This window comes from Bacillus rossius, chromosome 6, assembly GCF_032445375.1.
Source record: "Bacillus rossius redtenbacheri isolate Brsri chromosome 6, Brsri_v3, whole genome shotgun sequence".
Lineage (NCBI taxonomy): Eukaryota > Metazoa > Arthropoda > Insecta > Phasmatodea > Bacillidae > Bacillus > Bacillus rossius.
In genome coordinates, this window is record NC_086334.1 from 27,093,763 (window position 1) to 27,099,777 (window position 6,015).

Here is a 6,015-nt window from a genome sequence, read left to right on the forward strand (position 1 = left end):
AGCGATATCTTTGGGGAGGTCGACACGTGACGCGGGCCAGGGATATTGAAAATAAAAGGCTATGATATACAGCCCAGAAGTGATCGGGAGCGTACGCAGAAATTCATTTCGAGTGGTTGGAGGGGGAAAAAAGGAGGGGGGGGGGGGGACAGAGCAACTTTGCACGCTGTTTGCTTTGAAATTCCTTCAGTTTGTTGGTGGGAATGATAGATTTTTTTTTTTGATGTGTAACATCTCAGCTCTCGGCATACGGCGTTTGGTAGGAGTGACTTCGTGAAATGAAACGGCAGTCGACTGGAACGGAAATAAGTAAACACGGTGATGCCATCTGCGGAAGTCTAAGAAATCTCTAACAAATGGCGGTCTCGCGAGATTCATCCGTATGTATTGCTTTCGAGAACATCGCAGAATTTACACCATGCATAGGTACTGAAAAAAAAATTAAAATTTACAACATTACAACTATCCTTTCATACCATATGTTATAATTTATAGCCATGAAAATAAATAACGATGACTTATAAATTCTGGCCATACAAACCTTAGTTAACATTGAAGTGTAGTGATAGCGCATCGTTCATTATACTGTAGGGACACAACAAATTGTTAGCCTACATATATTCGACGCAGTGAAAAATATAAGAATTTTGTGATAACATTTTTGCTGTTAAATATAAATGTTGAATCAGCTCAATAAGGTTAAGTCTTGTTTCTAGGAAGTATTTACCGACTGAATTCTGTCGTTTGAGAAAAAAATACAAACTATACTTAGTGTTATAATATGTGTTTTAAAATGTTTCATGTTAATGTCATAAATAATAGCTTATAGTGCGTGCCTAAGTACAGAATCTTTTTTTTCTCTGCCCCTTGCATTGATGGTCGTGGCATTGTTTCTTTCGTGTCGCCTAAACATTCACTAAGCAAAGAAATGTTTTCTGGTATATTGTCGTGTGTTAACCGTCTTGTCTTGCACATGTAGTATACGTCGTCAGCAGAAACTGTTATGAAGTCATGATATTCTCACGGAATTAAGAAAGAATTTTTTATACGTTTTAATCCATTTATTTTAATGGCACTTATTCTTAGTGTAAAAGATTTTATTTTTATTTTATGAATACTCTATTTAAGATAATTACTTTTCGTTTTTTCATCAAACATTGAATTCAATGCTTCCTTCTTAGTCAGTTAAAAATAAATAAATATACAATAAATTAAGCTGATTTATGCTACTCTACAATACTATGTATGTTCCGCGAATTTCCTGGAGATATTTAGAGAGTAAATGTGGTTATCAAGCTCCGTAAATAGAACTGTCTTAATGCTACAATTATTATAAAAATCGCTAATTTAATCACATGGTAAATGTAATGCCCGAATGGAGGGTTTAAAGACGGCTACAATTGTGATGCAAATACTTAAGGGTCATAATTATTATATACCTAAGCAGCATTATTTTCCAGCTGCATTTTGCTTTCAAATAAAATACATCAAGGTAAATATCACACGCATGATCAAATTACAAAATTAAATAGTTATCAAAATATTGCATTTCTTGCTATTTCTCTTTGCACTCGAATTGATTTTATTTACAAAATCAAAATCAACCGCGACAGGACTCGAACCTGCAATCTTCGGATCCGAAGTCCGACGCCTTATCCATTAGGCCACGCGGTCATATAAATAATGAACAAATATACAGATATTAAAATGCTAGGTTGTCTTTCTCTTGAAAACGAGAGACATAAAAAAAGTTTTATGAAAACATCTAGAAAATAGTAAATGTTAATCAAATGTTTAGTTTATTCAGTGGCAAAATTTTTACAAAAGATGCTTACAAGCCTGAACCAAAATGAATTGTAACAATAGACAAATCAATAAAGATAACTTAAGAAACATTACATGAGTTTTTATTAATTACTTAGGGGTGTAAACTCTCAAAAAGTGTCAAACAATATGAAACCTGAGTTAAGTTTTAAAAAAAAATCTCAGGAAAAAATGGTCTTTTTAATTGAGCAGTAGAAGGTTGAAGGTTCAGGTTGAAGGTTCAGGTTAAAGAGTTCAGTGATGTAATACAGGTTCGTTATACTCCCCAAAAATCAGAAAAAAACCCTTATGCTGATTACACAAACTAAGCAACATGCACATATTTGTTTTCATTTCACGGAAGTTATAAAGTGACTTGTGAAGCCCACAGTTGAAGAGCGAGTCATGTATCAGGTAACGAGCTGCAAAGGTCACCCACACCCTTAAGGTGCAGGGTGCAGCAATTGGCGGAAGTACGTCGGGGATCTCGCGGGGAAAGGGGAGGAAACCAGGTGGTGGTTGGTTAAGAAAAAAAAGGTTTTGTGGGGGAGGGGGAAGGAAGTCAGAACAGCCGTGGCACGTAATGATGATGGATTGGAACGAAGCGGGTGGCAGTGGGAGAGGAATGGTCGGTGAATTAGAGGGGGAGCGGGGGGAGAGGTTTCGCGGGCTGTTGAAGGGGATGCTGTGTTGCAGGTGATGCAGCCACGCTGTGAGATGCCGGTTGCAAACTGTCAGTTTCCCAGACAAGTGCCCGCTCAGAGAAGAAGTTGGTCTGGACCTAGGGGTGAACAAAAAAGTTGTGGGGGAGGGTGGGAAAAAAGTGGTTAAGGTTCGCGTGCCTGCGATGTTAAGGGGCCCGCCTATCCATGGGCTCACCTGTGTCAGTGAGGCGGGATGTTGAGTTCGACGCTCGCTGGTGCTGCTAGCGAGGTGTATCCTCCTCTGAACTGGCGCGCAGTCTTTCTCGCAGTGCGCAAAGGACAACTAGGGTGTCTGAGCGGCAACCACTACGTTATGTGCCGGAGGTAATGAAACTGAAGGTTGAAATGCAGGGCCGTTGAAGGCTTTCAAGAGTCCGTGACGGCCATTTAATTTCTTGAAATTATTCTCAAAACACGCCGTTTTAGCCATTCCCACTCAAAAAAAGTATAAAAACGAAATACGGGAAAAAGAAATACTCATCCACCCTCAGCGCATTCTTTGCTTTTCGTAAACACATACTACTCGGATATCTGGAGCACACAGAATAAAATTTCTCTACTTTCGCAAAAGATTCCTTTGGACACCAATTGCCAAGAAATAGAAATATTAAAATCCCATATTATATATAGTTACGTCCGTCACTGTCTCACTGACTCTATAACGCCAAAGAGATATGTATACCTTGAAGACAAGCGTACATAGATATGTGTACCTCTAATAGTTAAAAAAATTATTTGTAAACTGTTCCCTTAATAGCTTTCCAATATTAACTGCGCACTTTAATAAGCATAATAACACAAAATAAAATGCAATTATTGAATATTCGATATTATTTTCTCTGGTTTAAATAATGTTGGGCTTGAACGAAGCATTAACTAAAAACCACAGCAGTGTGTCGTTCACGATTACAAGGTCTTTCTTGTAGTACTACAAACTATTTCTTGGCAACAGGTTTTCCGAAGGAATCGTTTGTGAAAGTACAGATTTTGTTTTTTGTTTTTGTGTAATCCGGCGCCGGGTCTTCAGAGCAACAACATCCACGCTGGAAATATCCACGGGCAATGGCCCGCTCGCCTGGGCAAAATTTCGTCCCATCCTGCGAGTCACGTGATCGATACGTCGGCGGCAGCTCTCGGCTGGCGGCCGGGCCCGCAGTTAGTTCCCCCGGCGCGCGACGTGCGACGGGCGATTGTTCGTCTCGCGACGCCACGCGACAAGCCGTTCGCAGGCGAGATTGATTCAGGCGCGCGCGGGCGCCGTGCGAGAGAGACAGAGAAGGGGGCGCCCCAACGCTGAAAGGCTTTCAGGCTTTGCATTCCCACGTCGTCGGTGCTGAAACTGAATCGTCATCATTTTGAGATTATTCACGCGTGCGTTTACCTTGCAAATATGGCGACAGTTCTATTTTTTTTACAGGTTGTCGAAGACAGTCAAATTACGTATGTACACTACGACGTAACGCGGAGAATGTTAGAAAGTTATTTTCGTATGTTAAACAATTCTTTTTTATTTTGATAAACGACGAACATTTATCATGTGAAAGTATTTCATCCTCGTATTTGATGAATTACAAAACTGAACTTTTTTTATAAACAGAAATCTAAACACCAATTTTCGATATTTCTTACTTCAAAATTGACAAAATTCCATACAAAATTCCATACCCTTTGGAGGATGAATTTTCAAAATTCCTTTCTTTGTGCTCACATACGCTATATAAGCAACTCCTATGCAAAATTGCATCTTATAGACACATCGGCTTAATCTGTGTATTGTCTGTCAGCTAGTGTTAAGAGTTTTATTAAGTATAAGATATAAAGGCGCTTGAAAAATTAATACAACCATAACTATTCAAAATAACCCTGCAAAAATTTTTGTTTTATAAACGAATAAGTGTATTGGATGAATTAATTGTAAGTATAATAAGTTAACTTTTAATATATACAATCTGAAAATATACTCTGTAGGCAATATAACATAAATAAACTAAGAAAGCTGCAAAAGTCTGCAAAACTTTGTGCTGAGGAAGCCTTGTAAAGCTGGTGAAATTACTTTTCTTTTGTAAACTGACCTGGTTATCTGTAGACTGATTAGTAAAAGTGCTGGAGCAAAACATGAAACACAATAACAATATAACGGTATATACAAAGCATCTCTCTTTCTGCCTCTCTATCTCTATTTCTCTATATACGTCCCTCTATAAATCACACTATATTTCCCTCAATATATCTCCATATCACCTTGTCTATCTCTATATCTCTCTCTGTAACTATGTTTCTAACTATATCTCGATCCATCTCCCTATATACATCTCTCTGCATCTCTCTTTATCTATATATCCCTTACTCTATCTCTCTATGCCTCTCCATACCCCTCTCTATATCCCTATCTATCTATGTCTATATCTTCCTACTTATATCTTTATTGTAACAAAACAGAAGGTGAACACACTAACATTCATTTATATATATATTATCTATCTATATTTTTGACTGCCACAGGTGTGACATAGGTATATAAAACACACCCGTATTCGAATGCAACTTTGTGTCAAATTTCAAAGCAATCGGTGAAGAACTTTCGGAGATTTAAGATTATTTAAATAAATATTTTATTTTTTTATTATATTAAAACATGCGCGTATACGATTGCAACGCTGTGTCAAAATTTCAAATAAACTGGCGAAGAACTTTCGGAGATTAGCTATTTTGTACCAACGGACATTTACATTTTTATTTATATACATTGGCATGGAGATAAATTATAAAAAAAATATTAATTTTCAATTTAATGTATTCATAGCAGCATGAATACAAAGTTAAATGATGCAAAAATTACAGTTTTGATCAAATTTACTAAACGTAAATTCTGAGCTTTAAAAGTTCATACAAGTGGGCAAATTTCAAAATCAAATTAGGGCAATATTCTGTAAACAACCGTTGAGAAAAGAAGCATGAACGCTATCGTCACGGATTCAAAAGGAAAAGCCCTCAGGCAGGGCTTTAATCGTCAGCTGCTACTGCCCGTGCAGGCGGCGCGGGTCGGATCCTACCGCGGGTAGTTTCCGGTTCCGGTTATTTATCGCGTGGATGCGGCGCCCTTCCAACCCCGTCCCTCCCTTTTTTCCCGCGTTACACCGCGTAGTTCGGTTTGAACTTATTAAAACACTGCACGCGAGTAATCCGCCAGGGTTTTAATTAAAACGTGATTAACAATTCAGACTAGTAATTGTGTTTGGAATTGATACGTCCGGAGGGATATATGCATATATATATAAATTTAAAAAAAATACAGGAGCGGGTGTTTGGTCGGGTGGATGTTTGGAGGTTGGTGCGCCTGGGGAAAGGAGGGAGGGCTAGGGGTGACCAAACAAGCGGTGTGGCTCGCTGCAGCAAGCGGCCATTGTGGACCGGGCCTCATTAAACAACAACGCTGACCGAGATGGCCCGGCGCTTGCGCCGAGCCCCGCCGGTGTGAATTACGTGGCGGCGCCTTATTAATTAACGT

The 6,015-nt window shown here is 38.8% G+C and overlaps 1 non-coding gene across 1 annotated transcript; it reads right to left on the reverse strand.

Moving 5' to 3' along the window:
- Positions 1-1,601: 1,601 nt before the first annotated feature.
- Trnar-ucg (transfer RNA arginine (anticodon UCG)) lies at positions 1,602-1,674 on the reverse strand. Its single transcript has one exon. It is a non-coding gene; the product is annotated as a tRNA-Arg (tRNA).
- Between the last annotated feature and the right edge of the window lie 4,341 nt (positions 1,675-6,015).